This window comes from Mirounga angustirostris, unplaced genomic scaffold (assembly GCF_029215605.1).
Source record: "Mirounga angustirostris isolate CCGP_5_RB_7025 unplaced genomic scaffold, mMirAng1.0.hap1 SCAF_3, whole genome shotgun sequence".
Lineage (NCBI taxonomy): Eukaryota > Metazoa > Chordata > Mammalia > Carnivora > Phocidae > Mirounga > Mirounga angustirostris.
The window spans coordinates 125,297,598-125,313,488 of NW_026991711.1; the positions used below are offsets into that span (position 1 = coordinate 125,297,598).

At 43.7% G+C, this 15,891-nt stretch overlaps 1 protein-coding gene across 9 annotated transcripts in view; it reads right to left on the reverse strand.

The window, feature by feature from the left end:
• Positions 1-15,891, reverse strand: part of ITGB6 (integrin subunit beta 6) — a 126,921-nt gene that overhangs the window by 83,340 nt on the left and 27,690 nt on the right. The window lies entirely within an intron of this gene.

The window sequence follows — 15,891 nt, forward strand, 5'->3', positions numbered from 1 at the left end:
TCTTCACACCAAGGAGTTCAAAGTTTTAAAATTCCAACCAAAATACATGTAATGAAAATTTTTAGATAAAAGAAAATTTGTGTCAGTTGCAAATATTTGGGGAGAGTTTTTGTGGGGTTTTTTTGGCAAATATTCATAAAACTGATAAAATTATGACATCTTGAGCATTAATAGAGCAACGCCCCAAAGCATGGAAAGGGCAGTTGTCAGCTCTAGTGTCAGTCCAGACCTTGGTGGATTACTGGATATTTGCTGCATGGTGTAAATTAATTTGAGATGGCTTAGGGTCTAAACTTTAGGCAGTAAAGGATTAGGAAGACAGGATTTAAATGTTAACCAATAGAATGATTTATTTTTATGTGTGTCACTGGAGGAAGAGCACTGAATGAAGTATGGACTTTAGATCATAATAATATATCAGTATTATCTCCCAAAGTCTGTTCTGAAGAGAGCTGTTAATCCTTGTCCTGATGGTGAAATGTTCCTATTGTTTAGTTAAGACAGAGAATCAAATCTCCCCTATCAGAAATCACAATGCTCACTAACCTATTAAACACTTTAAGATGCCCCACAGGGAAGAAAATTGCTTACCTTTATCTAACAATTAAAAAAAAATTAAACAAAAAATTATTTGCTTAGGGAAAGCCTTTTTTCTTCATGTACTTATTAGTATTCCTAGATCCATTTCCAGTTAATAATAGTTTCAGAAGTGCTAGAAGAAAGAATAGAGATACTGAAAGTTTTATGAAATTTTACCTAGGCTGCTGTCGAGGAGACCCAGAATCAAACTTAAACATTGTAGTCAGATTTCTTAAGAAAATCCAGGTGTGAATTTGTTTCCTGCCCCATTTTGAATGCATTATCTCATTCAAAGACCTTTCAAGATGGGTTTTCCTGGAGAAAATTCTCTTTTTCAGGGAAATCCAAAGAGCAAGTCCATTTAGAGGATGTTCAGATAAAGAACTTGGGGGTAGTGATGATTCATAAATCTCTAAACTCAGACCCAGGCCTTGATCTTGGTTATTTAAAATATTTTTTGTACTGAAAGACCTAGTCTGGTTTCCCTGTGAAACACTTCCTTATGACACAGAGGACCCCCCACTATGACTTGCGTCCACCCTTTGCTTGTTTCTTGTTAGTACAGCATTCCATCCTCATGCTCTCGTCTGTGGACTCATCAGCCTGTCTTGCTTGCAGAAGGTTGAGAAGAGTAGCTCCCCTTAAGACAACAGCATTTTCTTCTTTGGGTAGGAAGCATTGCTTCAGGTGAGAAAGTGTGCAGCACTTTGTTCCAAACTTGCTTTCCTTCCTACTGTCTCAAACCCTTCAGATGCGTGGCTTCAGATGAGGTGGGAACAGTCTGCTTGAATCTGGACGTCCTTCCTTGACATGATCATTCTCATGAGAAACCTCACATCTTACAGTGGTCAGTTTTATGCCACTTTTTAACAATAAAAATGTTGTTCTTTCATTGAGATGAGAATCTACAGGAATATATAAGAAATGAGTAATTTGTCTACTTTGTAGCGTGTCAACATAGCAAAGGAAGAGTCACTGTAATTCAGTCTGCTTGATTTTCCAAGAAAAGAGTAAAATGTGATACAGGTGTTTTTAAAACAGGGAAGCCAGTAACATTTTTTTTAAACACATGAAGACATGTTTCAAAGCCATATTTACAAGTATTTTTTTTCTTGTTCACAGATAAGCAAGCTGGATTATTCATTCATTTGAACTACATGCAGAGAGTAGGATGGTTGTCAGAAATCAGTTTGAAAATCTAGAAACCAAGAAATACTGAGGTGTAAGAGAATGTTTAGTGACTTGATTTGGCTTTACCCAGCTTTGAAGTGAGACAAAACTAGAGTTGCAATAACATTTTCAGACAACCTTACTCTAACAATATAACACCATCTTACTTTTGAAAGAAATTATTTAGCCTGTTTCATGGAACACGGAAAACACAATTATCTTTGTCTTGATACTAATCCTGAAACAATAATAGCAAACCATGGCCCTTACAATGTGCCAGGCACTGTTCTAAATCTTGTTTCACACTGGGAGTCAAGGCACTGATATTCTCCCTACTTAAAAAACAGTATTTAATTTAATTTTATATTTTAGAAGAGTTTTAGATCGATTAGTCCAGAGAGTTCCTATATGATTCATGCCCAGGCATCCCTATTATTTACTATTTAGTAACATCTTATATTATTATGGTACATTTGTTACAAAAATAAACCCATATTGATACACTATTATCTAAAGTCCATATTTTTATTCAGATTTCCTCAGGTTTTACTTAATGTCCTCTTTCTGTTCAAGAATCCCACACAGGAAACCACATTACACCTGTTCTTAAATCTCCTTAGGCTCCACTTGAGTTCTCCCCATTATACAAAAGAAAAAAATGCGGCCCAGAGATAGGTTAAAATACTTGCCCGTGGTCTCATAGTTACTAAGTGGAAAAGTTGGCCTCAAATCCAGGCAATCTGATTCCAGGCATGGGATTAATCTTCATACTGAATTATTGTTACCCTACATGGATTATTTCAACTTGAATTACTGAAGTTCTGTGTCTGGTCAGGCAGCAGAGGGGTGAGCATAGCTGACCCAGGTCCTAGCTAGTTAGTGACTGGCCACAGTTGCGTGGGCAGTTTTCAGTAGTAGAGCAATGGTTCCCTGATTCTCAGAGCCTCAAGTAGATCCTGGAGGAAACTAGGTAGCTGGAAACAACAGACATTTATTCCCTCGAAGTTAAGAAGCCAGAAGTCTGAAATCAAGGTGTTGAGAGGGTTGACTTCTTCTGGAGGCTCTGAGGGAGCCTCCATTCCATGCCTCTCTCCTAGCTTGCGGCGGCTGACAGGAACCCTTGGCCTTCCTTGAGTTAGCGACTCACTCTCCAACACCTCATCTGCATGCAGCTGTCTCCTCTGTCTTCTCTGTCTGTATCATGCCCTCTTCTTATAAGGACACTTGTCATTGATTTAAGGCCCACCCAAATAGTGCAGGATGATCTCATCCCATGATCCTTAATTGCTCTGCAAAAACTCTTTTCCAAATAAGATCACATTCACAGGTTCTAGGTAGACCTATCTTCTGGGGCAGCCATCATTTAACCCACCACAGGGGCTAGTAAGGCACACAGGATTGTTGTGAGCATTATAGAATTACATCAGGTACCTGATACATGGTAGGCATACTTTTAAAATAAGAGCCATTTTTATTATTGTTTTGTATAACATGAGGCCCCTGATACAAAAGTGTAAGTTGAGTAAATGTCTCACCTGAAATAAATTCATTCATCTGTGTCTAGTTTACAACTATTATTAACCTTAACAATTGCTTTACATTATGGTTGTCTTAGTTTCTAACCCTTAGTCTTGCCAGGAACTTCACAAGGTTGTGTGAATTCAGCCTTCTTTCTTTTCTAGGGGGCAGGGGTGGGGGGCACCCTCAATCAACATTTTCCACTAATGATTTTTGTCAGAAACACAAAAAAGAGTTTAGGCTTACAAATCATCTCCTCATCAAGAGAATTATGGGCCAGAATCTTGACGAATGAGTTTCCTGTCCATTCCCCTTGCTGATAGATATGCAGCAGAAAAAGACAGCTGAGCAGCCTCAGCTGTTTCTCTGCCCTTTAGTTACCCTCTGTGGTCACTGGATGTGGCAGCCCCATTTTCTGATCTGGATCTTTATCTCAGGGATGGAGTTAGGGCTCACTGCTGAGTTTTCAATACCCGTTCTGCTTCACCCCCACTGCTCCGCATTGCTGTTCCACCCCTCCCCACACTGTCTCCTGCAGTCACTTCCTGGCAGCCACAGCCCTCTCAGCTGGCTTCAATGAAATTCCTTCTGCATTTGTCACAGAGCCGTAGAGTCTCAGAACGTTAGGGCAGACAGGACTTTGGAGAGCCAAGTGCAATCTCTCTCTATCGTCTCTCCAACCCTTCTTCATACAATAGATCAATAGATGCACGCTGAACATCTGCTCTGGGTGACACACGATGCTAGGTGCTGGTTGCAGTAGGGAGCAAACTCAGGTGACACCTTCCCAGAGTGAGAGTGGGGTCACCTCCATGCTGCATGAGTAGGTGTCCATATAATCTCTGATAGCTTATGTTTTACTTAGAAACAATCCTTTTTTTTTTTTTCAGATTTTTATTTATTTATTTGACAGAGAGAGAGATAGCGAGAGCAGGAACACGAGGGGTGGGAGTGGGAGAGGGAGAAGAAGGCTTCCCGCAGAGCAGGGAGCCCGATGCGGGGCTCGATCCCAGGACCCTGGGATCATGACCTGAGCCGAAAGCAGATGCTTAACGACTGAGCCACCAAGGCGCCCCAGAAACAATCCTTTAATATACGTGTTCTTAACCTGAGGTCTACCTACTAACAACTTAAGGGGGAGGGTCTGTGACCTTGAAATGGAAAAAAATTTGCACTATTTCCAGATTAAAATGAAACATTTCCTTCCATTATAAATGTAGACAACAAACCACTGTCATATTAGTAGTACCCGTTAACTCTCACCAGGAGAAATCACATATATTTTTCATATCACTTTATCATTCTAGCAGGTATCACAAAATAATGTCAAAAATGATCATTGTGTCCAAATCATAGTAGTCCTCAGACCTGCTTCTGGACCTTGTTATTTAAAGTGTTAAAAAAGAGGGATATGTGTTACTATAATATAAATTCATTTCTCAGTATTTTGATAACCATGTTTCAATCTAATTGGCTTTCTAATTGTATATACTTTAGCTTAGGACTTTTAAAACATTTTTTTCTGCAAAGGGATCCATAGGCTTCATTAGACTGCCAAAGGGCCCCATGCCATACAAAAAAAGTTCAGAACCCCTAGGTAAGGAAAGACACTAGTCATGCAGGCTGAAGACTCTTTTTCTAGACCTTCCAAAATCCAAAATTTTCTTCATCTTTTTAATCCCTGAAATGAGATTGAAACATCAGATATACAGATGTAGGCCACATAATTTTTCCCGGATAATTCAATTAAATGTACAAGTTGGCCCTGTGAAAGGTAAAATGAGCATGATTTGGAGTTTCCAAACTAAGGTCTAGTATTTGGGAGTTAGGTTTTGACTATCATTGATGTTCTTTAGGCCAATACTTTCAGACATCTCTGAATCCCAAAGTTAAGAAAGACTCTGAGTTTTGAGAAGGGCCAAAAAGGAGCCCCAACAATGATTCCAGAGTTAAAAATAAGAAGTTCTTAAAGAAAGTATTATTCAAGGGGCGCCTGGGTGGCTCAGTCGGTTAAGCGACTGCCTTCGGCTCGGTTTATGATCCCAGGGTCCTGGGATCGAGTCCCGCATCGGGCTCCCTGCTCGGCGGGAAGCCTGCTTCTCCCTCTCCCGCTCCCCCTGCTTGTGTTCCTGCTCTCGCTGTGACTCTCTCTGTCAAATAAATAAATAAAATCTTAAAAAAAAAAAAAGTATTATTCAAATGATTAATGTACTGAGTTATGCATATGTCATAAATCCAACTTTTATTCAATCAATATTTTTTTAAGCTCTCATTGTAGGTTATGACATCATTAAACTACCTGTAGTGATTCATATTTGAATTTCCATATACCAGTTGATGAATTAACATTTTATTTTATTTTATTTTATTTTATTTTATTTTATTTTATTTTATTTTATTGAGAGTGTGTGAGCCAGGGAAGGTGCATAAGGAGAGGGAGAGAATCTCAAGCAGATGCCTCACTGAGCTCAGAGCCCAACACAGAACTTGACCCCATCACCCTGAGATCATGACCCGAGCTGAAACCAGAGTCGGTCGCTTAACCAACTGAGCCACCCAAGGCGCCCCATGATGAATTAACATCTTAAATTTAAGCTATTGTACATTGCTCTGTCTGGGTGGCCCATATTTCCTTTTGAGGAATAGTGCCATCTTTGTTTATTAAAGTTCAGGCAAATTGAGTATCTTGTTAAGTTAAATAAATTTGGTTCATTTTATTTTTTTCAAATAATTGTACAGGAAAAAAGTTGCTGATAATATTTATAAAAAGAAGAAATATTATAAGCTTGGAAGCCATTAAGTTGAAAGCAGCACACATTTAGCCCCATATGGATGTTTACTGAACTGTGAATTCACTTATGAAAGAAGAGAACAAAATGAAAAAATAAAAAAATAAAACAAAACCACATTAGAAGCATTACCATTGAAGACCATGTAAAGTGAGGATGGGATTGGGGGGTATAAAGCTTTTTAACTTTCCAGGAGCAGACTCTCCCTCTCCCCATTTAAAGGAAGTATTTGATTAGCTTTTGTACCCTCAACTTCCATGCATGTTTTCATGGAAACAAGACTATCTGCTTTTGGACAAGCAACTTAAAAAATCTATATTTTACTTATGCAACTCCCTCCCCCCTCCACAAACAACAGCAATAATTTTTGAGTCAATGATATGATTTCCATCACCCTCTAAAACCTGCCCACCCCCATGCCAGGCTTCTCAGTTGAAAAGTAGGTGATTAAAGAGGTCTTTAATCCACTCCAGGTGCTCTTTAAGTGATCTTTTCTCTCTCCATCCTTTTTCAATCATCCACATATTACACACTGGCTAAAACCCTACTTTTAAAAGTCAACCATCTTTGGTGATTCTCCATAACCTATAGAATAAAACCCCAAAACCTTGACCCAGCCTTCAAAGCCTTCCATAACTCGTCCCAATCTATTGTTAGATGTATACTACATGACTCTCCTATGAAAACTAGGGTTTCTAAAAAACATGTTTTTCCCAATTTCCCAAAAATCCATTTTTACCAGTTTCTCCCAATGCCCTTATCCTTGTTGGAAATGCCTGCACCCACACACCCACCGTGTCTGCTTAGATTATACATATTCTGTGCATCTTTAATTGCCAAGCTCAAGTCCAATCTCTTTCCTAATACCTTGGCCCAATGTCTGTCCTGCATGAATTTCCATAGTCCTGAATATATTACTCATTTAGGATTTATTAGAAACTATGTTGAAGTGGAAACATTTATTTTTTAAGTAAATTGTATTTTAATCTCTTTTAAATAAGAACTAACACAATTTCAAACACACAGTAGGCATTCAATAAATCTTGGTTTTGTCATTTGCTGATTATTTGGGCCCATAACTTGACTTACCCAGCACTTAGTCTTCTCATTGGTAAAATAAAAATAATTGCTACCCTGCAAGGTTGTTGTTAGAATTAGAGATAATATATGTCAAGTGTCTTGCATAACAGATAATATAATGAGGCATCCCCACCCTAAAATAGATTATCATCTAGTTGGAGGAATAGATATAAATTAAAAGAGACAAACTGATGTAGGGGAAGAATAGTAACAAGGAGCTAGGAGACTTAATGCCCCTCCCCATTTAGCCTTTCAGCAAATTAGTGACTTTTCTGTTCATTCTTTTCCTAAGTTTCAATTTCCTTATACTTAAATTCAGTGGAGGTGGTGTGTGTGGAGTAGAAAATCCCCAACATCTTTTCCCACAGTAATTTACAATGATTTCAGAAGCAGAAAACAAAAACAGAGCATAGAGATGTAATTCTGAATTTTGAGCAGGATAAAGAGTGAAGAGTAGTTATTCAAGGGCATTATTTTTGAAGATGTGATTTGATACAACTCTTAAAGAAATTGGAGGACATAAACTTGTTGGAAAAGAGAGAGTAGGACAGGGATAAAAAGCACAAGCAAGATTAATACCACAAAAATCTTGGAGTAGTTGTGTAGAAAAGCATCAGACCCCTGGCTGGATCTGTTCTCGCAGCTGCAAAGCAGTTGGACATTAAAGGGAAGACCAGTTAATGGAAGCCTTGAACGCTAGGCTGCCGAATTTAGATTTGAACTGCTTGGCAATAGGGAGCTGCTTCAGGTTCTGAGCAAGGGAATGACAAGAGGATAATAGCATTTAGGAAATAACATAATGACAGCCACTCCATTGTTAATGTAATATGGAGACACTAGAAACAGGGAGACCCCAAAGGATCTGTGGGAATACTTCTATTGGGGCCAGATTATATTAGGATTAGTCATCCCCTAAAATTTAATAATCCAGGTGTGAGGTGATAGGATCCTTGGCTAAGATGGTATAGTAGATTGTTCTATTGATCAAAATATTAATTTTGTACCTTCATGACCACTGATGTCAAGCTTGGCTCCATGACTTGCAGTGGTCCCCAATTTAATGAATATCATGTATCTATTCCTACTGAACTCAGAAGAAGCCATGTGGTCTTTGGCCAACGAAATCTGAGTGGAAGTGATACATGCTACTTCCAAGCAGAAGCTTTAAGAGCCACTGGGAGGTTCCACTATATTTTCTTTTCCTTCCACCACAAGCTACTAGTATTCCTCAGAGGAGCTGCTCCATAAGCCTAGATCCTGGATTGAAAAGGGAGTGGAGTAGAGCTGCCATTGGCCCAAAGCCAACATATAGCATGTGTAAGAAATAAACATCATCAATGGAACCCAATGAGATTTTGGAGTTATTTGTTACTGCAGCTTATTTTAGCCTTAGTTGACTGATACAGCTGATAACTGTAAGAGAAGAATCTATTGAAGAGAACAAAGAGGGAGAAGGGAGTTGCTAATTTAATGAAGAAGAGGAGAATAGCACTTCATGAGCTCAGGGCATTAGAATGTTACCTCAGCTGTGATGAGGCACTTATTAAAGGTTTAGAGGTAGATGAGAAGCAAAGCAATGTTAATTGTGTTCCTGACATTCTGAATTAGAGCTGACATCAGGGAATCCAAAGGAAGACTCCTTAGGTGTTAGGTCTAGCCAGACTTCCTTCCCACTCCTCATTCTTCTAATTTGACCCTAGTGTGGGGATGGCGGTGCTAGAGCCAATGAAAGGTAGCATTTCTGGGGCTCCCAAACCAAATCATTGATTGTGCTAATGTTAATCATAGGAATTTAGTTTTTACTCTACAGGCAATGGGAGTTTAATGAGGTGAAGGCAGTCAGTAGGAATGACCCCTGGGCTTGGAGTAGTGATTTAGGTGGTCTGGAGGTGAGAGAAAGAATTAGTGAATCTGGGCAAGAGGTGAAGGGGATCTGCTGTCGTGCAGGACCATGGGAATAAAGAGGGATGGACATTTTAGAGGTCAAATTCACATGACTAATTTATCGACTTCCTATATTTGATACCATGTTTGTCCTTTATATTACACCTATAATCAGTGATCCTTCCAAAAAGGAATCCAGAAATTAATCTCTGGTCTCACAATCAACCCACCACAGACCATCTAATTGCCAAGTCCATTTATTTATCATCAAAATGATGATGATGATAATGATAATGATATTTAGCGCATACTGTGTGCCTGGCACTGTGCTAAGCATTATATATATATATATATATATATTTTTTTTTTTTTTTTTTTTTCATTTAATCCTAACCATGAATGGGCCATTTGTTAAGTTAATGTCTCAGAGCTCCAGACCCGGTCATCTCTACCCAGCTTTGTGTTGCTGAAGCTGGGAGTCTACAAACCCCGTTTCTGCTTTGGCAGCTGCTTCATGTCAGGCTCTGCCAACGGGCCAATAGAGGGAAGCTGCAAGGCTGGGGTGGGAGAAGGACCTGCTGCTTCTTTTCTGCTTCCTGTTGCAGTGTCTCCCCAGCGACGCCTTCACACCCCGGCAGTGGAGCTCATTCCAGTAGCATAGTCAGATCCAGTTTGCTCTTTTTTGCGACATGCAGAACCAGCCTCATCACGCCCACCCAGAGACCTCTGGTGCCAGCCCAGCAGTGCTCCTGCTCAGGGGTCTGAGTCTTAGTCCTGCGGGAGCCCTCCTTTAGTCCTTAACTCTCTAAGTTTTAATCATTCCAGTTCTTCCTTTTTCTCTCCCCGTCCCACTTCCCACATTTGCTATCTCAGGGATACCTTCGATGTATCTTTCCACCCTTTCAGTCGCCTAGTTGACAGCCTTGTACCCAGTCAACGATTCTTTATATTTAGTTCAATCTGTTGAGATAACTGGTGTTATCTGCCTCCTGCTGGGGCCCTGAAGTAGATACTGTTCTTTCCTTTTCCTGAATAAGGTAACTGATGCTTAGTGTTAAGAGAGATTAGGTAACTTGCCCAAAGTCATGCTGGTAACAATTGGAGTCAAGTCGGGAGTCAGAGCCCCTTCTAACTCCCTGGTCATGGCTGCTTTCCTGTCTACTTCATTTTGGGTCTCCTCATCTTGCAACCTTTCATGGCCTTCTCTCCTTTGTGTCTCGGGGTACGCCGTCACTTGGCAGACTGCACTCCCCCCCCACCCTCTGGGTCCAGAGTGGAAGGCCCAGGGAGTGGGTGTTACAGCTGGCATGGGGGCCAGAGAGATGGCCCAACCAACTGCTGGTGCCCGCATCTGCCACAACATGAGTTCAGGGCTTGGCATCCTGAGGACCACTTTGCAACCCTCGGTTGACAGTTTTTTCTACTCAGCTTCTCCCGGCAGCTTCAGGTAGGGAGAACGGAGCAGCAGGGTGTGGATAGCCTGGTGGCTTGGGGAAGGAGCAGGGCTGGTGGGAGCAAACAGGCACTGGATCTGCGGGGAGCTCCTCAGGGTTTGGTCTGCTGGCTTGGGAAGGAAGTACAGACTTTAAATCTTGGTCCTCTGTGAATGAAGCCATGCTTGGGTAATGCGGTTTTGCTTAGTGCCGTAGCTGGAATGCCCTTCTTCAAGCAAAGCAGACAAAACAGTGCAAAGGGTCTGTCCTCTTGACCACTGGCTTCCAGCCCTGGAAGCCTCCTGCAGGGAGAGGTGGAGGAATGGGAGGAGGGTGAGCTCAGCCTGGCTGCTCCCTGCCCACTTCCAGGAAGCGTGACCTAAACACTCCTTGCTGGCTCTTCAGCAGAGCCTGGAGGACGAGGAAACGCCAGTCTTAGCGCTGGGCCTCCCCTGACCTGCCCCTTTGCCCCATGTGCCTCCCTTCTGTGCCACCTGGCTCTGGACCAGAGGACCAGGCTGACACCTGGATGGTGGGGGAGTGGTCTGGAGCCAGGCGGGACCCTTCTGCCACCCACAGTGTCCTTGTTCTGATTTTGTAGATTAGAAGAGAGAGGCCGGGAGGGTCATCTACAAACAACCAAGAACTGTGGGAAGGGCCTGATGGCTCACTGTGCTCCTGATGTTGACGAGCATTATGAATTGAACGGGCCAAAGTTTACCAACGCCCACAGTGTGCCAGGCACTGGAAGGAAGTGTTAACCTGGGTAAGCACAACCCACATGGCTGACACTGTAGATTTGCCTGTTCATTATGACAACTTTCTGGGAGATGGCAACAGTGTCTTGAGGGAGGAGCGTCTTCTTCTATCTTGGGTAAAGACACCACATGGGCATTCTTAGTCTACTTGGACACCCCCCTTTCCTCATGCGCATACCCTGCTACGGATTTCTGTTTGCATCTCTGGTGTCTACACTGTCGTAGAAAAAGCATGAGAGCTTTTTACTTTCCTTCTAGAGAGGGAAATGCTGGAGGAGTGAACGAAGTGAGGAAGGTGGAGGGACTGGTGTGTTCTTTACTCTGAATCCAGTTTTGAGGACTCTGAACTCTAGTCACAGGGCAGATGGCCAAAGCAGATAAAACTGCCAAATACATTTCAGGGAGGGGAGGCATGGCCAGTCACCTGCCCCGGGGCCAGGGGCCAGGAGGCTGGGAAAGGAGCCCTTCTTCTCTCTGCAGGCCACCCAGTTCCCTTCTGGCCCCTGCGAACCATAGGCCTCGGGAGCAGGCAGTGGCTGCCCCCTTGGCAGAAACCCGGACCGCCCAAGGATAGGTGCTGCCAGAGAGGCTCTCTGCAGCTTCAGGAGGGAGGGACATGGAGCAGCGGGCCCCTGGGGAGACAGATGCTTCCCCCCACCCCCATTCTTCACATCTACGAACATCACGGACTTTGGAGACAGCCACCAAGAAACAGATGGCAGACCTGTGGGGGGAGCTGAGATCCTGCTATTCTTCACTCCCCCAATATTTAGGGAGGACTAAAGAAAATGCCGTGGCCTATTGTGTCCAGGGGGGCCAGTGTAGTCTTCTCTAAGGAGGTGACATGGCGCCTCAGATGACCTTAAAGGAGGAGCCTGACATGGGGAAAAGGGGCATTTCAGGGGGAGGGAACTGGTCCAAAGTGTTTGAGGAGGGAGCAGGTCAGGCTACTCTGTGTGCCAGAAACTACAAACCGTCAGCGAGACTGGAACTGAGAGTGTGGGGACGGTGGTGGAGCTGAGAGAGCCAGCAGGGAGCCAGAACCCAGAGGCCTCAGAGAGCATTTGGGTTCTCCTGTCAATGAGATGGGAGCCATTGGAGGGTCTTGAGCAGAAGAATTATGTGGTTTGATGTATGCAGATAAGGCTCTTAAATCAGTAGCCGTTTGAGGTTTTCACATAGCAACCTTTGAGGGAGGTACTATTATTATCCCTGTCCTAAAAGCAGGGAAGCTTCACCTAGAGGATTCAAGTCCCCTCTTGGTCAGCCAGTGAGGAACAGGAGCTGGAATTTAAGCCCAAGCAGAATGAGCCATGCTTTTTATTACTGCTGGCTCTCCATTGCTGAAAAACTCCTCATCTGCAAGAACCTTTTCCTTTTAGCCTCGTAGTAGATGGTAAGGTACTCTCCACGCCTGCCAAGAACTTCCTGACCTCTCAGGGATTTACTTCACTTTGTAATCATCCTTCCCACTCGCTGGAACGCCCACCAGTCGGGGCTTTCTAGGGGATGCTAATGCCTCTGGGTTAAGGATCTTATCTCAATTTATTGGGAGACCTCCAGGGATCCAGAGATCTAGTCCCATTAAGCCTGTACATTTATTTAATTAAAAACAAGTCCAAATGCTGAGGCTTGGGAAATTGCCTGCCTGGTAATACAAATCTATAAATCCCACTTCCTGCTGCTTCCAGGCGGACTGTAAATACCCTGAAAATTCAGCTTCACTGGAAATGTTTTGACTATTCTGCTTCTGGCTCAACGGGTAGCAATAAATAAGAATGAAAAGTGGTGGAAGAAAAATGGGATTAAATTTATTTAAAGCTTAGCATGGCTCCGCTCAGGGAAAGTGGGTAAGGACTTCTGGCTTGTTCCTGTCATGTCTGACTTGGTCCTTTCATTCCTAAACCCAGGCCCTCGGGTTCTGCTTAACCATCTCTTGCCTCTGTGATGACTCACCTTCAGCTCTCTGGGTGATGGGCACAGATGAGTCACCATCATTTCAGGAGCAACAGTTGATGGAAAGAACCTCAGCTTTGCTATCTAACGAGGACAGTTACTTACTCCCCGCCCACAGCAAACATTAAGCCCTGACGAGGGCTGCCCAGGAGGTACTCACTGGGCAAGGGAACAGGATATCTGAGATTGAGGGTATTCTTGGGAACCTGTCATATGAAACTGAAGTCAGGGTCTTGGGGCTGCCTGAATTCTCTTGATAAGGAAAATCTGTGTCCTAAAACGGCCCACCGAGCCAGAGAGAAAGTCCTAGTCCTTGCCCCAGGGCTCTTCCGGGTCCTTCTCCCTGCCCCGCTTCGCACACGCACCAAAAGTGCCAAGTATGAGGAAGTAGAAGTATATAAATTGCCCCCTTTGTTTATGCTCAGGGCTCAGACCTTTGGAGACCCCTCTCCTCTGAGCCCGCCGGCATTAAATAAACCTCCTATCCTCCAAGATCTCCGAATGCTACTTGGTTCTTCCTCGGGCGATCCAGTCCTGTTTCCATAACACTCTAAAAGGGTAGACTACCATTTAAGGACGGACACATTTCCTAAAGGATACAATCCCTTCCTGGTCATAACAGCTGTAGTGATGCAAAGTAATGATTATGGTACACCAAACCTACCCCAAGATGCTGTGATCCGAAGGCCTTCTGAGCTTGCCTGAAAATCCCTGGGAGATTCATTTGTGAAGTCAGCTCTGAGATAGACAGACTCTCAGAGCTGTTGGTGATGCTGCCTGGATTGCACATGGGACAGTGTGACTAGATCGCCTACTTTGTGGCCCCAGGGAGGCCGTCTAAGAAGGGGTAAATGAGGCGTAGCTGTGAGCTCCTTACTCCGCTCCAGCAGACACCTGCCTACCCTGTGAACATGACCATCTTCTTTTTAGGCATAAGGACCAGCTTATTCTCAACCCCACACCAATGTAGGGCTTTCTTTATGACTATTCCGAGGTTCCCGGGCTGCTCGATGATGACAAAGCCTCATTGCTTTTAGGTCAGCCTTTAAGTCTCCATCCTGTACACTGATGAACTTCATTCTAGTTGCTTAGCGTGGCATTCACAGTGCTCACCATTGTGGCCGTAGACTGTAATGGTTTCTGTCATTCTGTTATCATTGCACACGGCCCCCCAGACTGTATCCACACATGCACTCACAGAGCTTTTCAACAAACAGAATGAAACCAGACACGTGAATCTTTTCTAGAGTGGGGACAGCTAGACCACCACACAAGGTAGAATTGTTTTGTTAACTTCTTGTTTTACCTTCAGTTCAGCTCTATAAAGCAGAATTGTTTTATTTTTTTCCTGGGAATATTAATGGGAAAGGAACTGATTTTCTCCATGTCATTTGGAATGCGCCTCCTCTATGGTACCCCCCAGGGTTTCACTTCTGGAGATGAACTGCCAAGTCAAAAGAACATTCATTCCTTGCTGCAAGTTGATTCTCTCATGCAACAGATGCTAAGTACCGACTGTGTGCAAGATCCCAGTGAGGCTTTGGAGGATGTAAGAATGCATAGGTTACAGTCTCTGCCCCCCAGTAAACAAAGCTAAATTTCTCACTGGTGATTTGGAAGACGATTACATGTATTTTTTTTTTTTTAAGATTTTATTTATTTATTTGGCAGAGAGAGACACAGCGAGAGAGGGAACACAAGCAGGGGGAGTGGGAGAGGGAGAAGCAGGCTCTCTGCAGAGCAGGGAGCCCGATGCGGGGCTCGATCCCAGGACCCTGGGATCATGACCTGAGCCGAAGGCAGTCGCTTAACCGACTGAGCCACCCAGGCACCCCGATTACATGTGTTTTATATTCAACTCCTAAATAGAGAACTTTAGAAACCCAATCTGAATTGAACCCTTTTGCTACAGATCTGGGGCACCTTTCTGTTGGACTGGCAGTGTCCTTGCAGGGAAGGAAACTATTTTCCATATTTTGTAAACTTATGCAGCATGTAACCCCTTAGGCGGAAGCCATTATAATTAGCTCATGTTAATTAATTATGCCTCTTTAAGCACAGGAGCAGAGTGGCCATGGGCTTGGAGCACCCTCCCAGCAGCCCACAGAGGGCTGGGTGCCACAATAGGGCCATTGTTCTGCCTATTGTTGCCTTTGGCTCCCCCTTGGCATTGGTACTTAATTGCCTCCCGACTGAGTAGGTCTGAACCTGTTTACTGAGCCTCCTTGGCAAGGGTGTAACCAAATGTCCCCAGGCCTCACCAGCCTGTGGGGGCCAATTAGATCATATTTTCACTCAAATTTTGCTGGCTGATTGCTCCACATGCTAGCCCTCCATGCCTCCTCTTTCTCAAAGTCTCTCTCCTTATTTGGGGTAAGTCTACAAGATGTATCAAGTATACTCAGAAAAAAAGTTTGCAGCTCTTGGGGGTACGTAGTTCGATGGTCATTTGAAACTACTACTCTGCTGCCACCCCGAGTGCAAATATGTCTGCACAGGGCCCAAGTCTCTGACTCAGCCCCACCTGGGGCGGGGTGCTGAGCTGCTGGCTGGGGTCTCTGTGAGCTTTTGGGTACTGAGCCCGTGCAGAACTCTCCAGTGGCCTGGGGATGCATTCAGGGCACTGCTCAGAGGGAAGTGCTGCAGTGTCACTGTCTTCCAGCACCCCAAAGCTGCCTCTTGGCCCACTTGGCCCACGCGCAGAGATCCCCAGAGCTCTGTGCT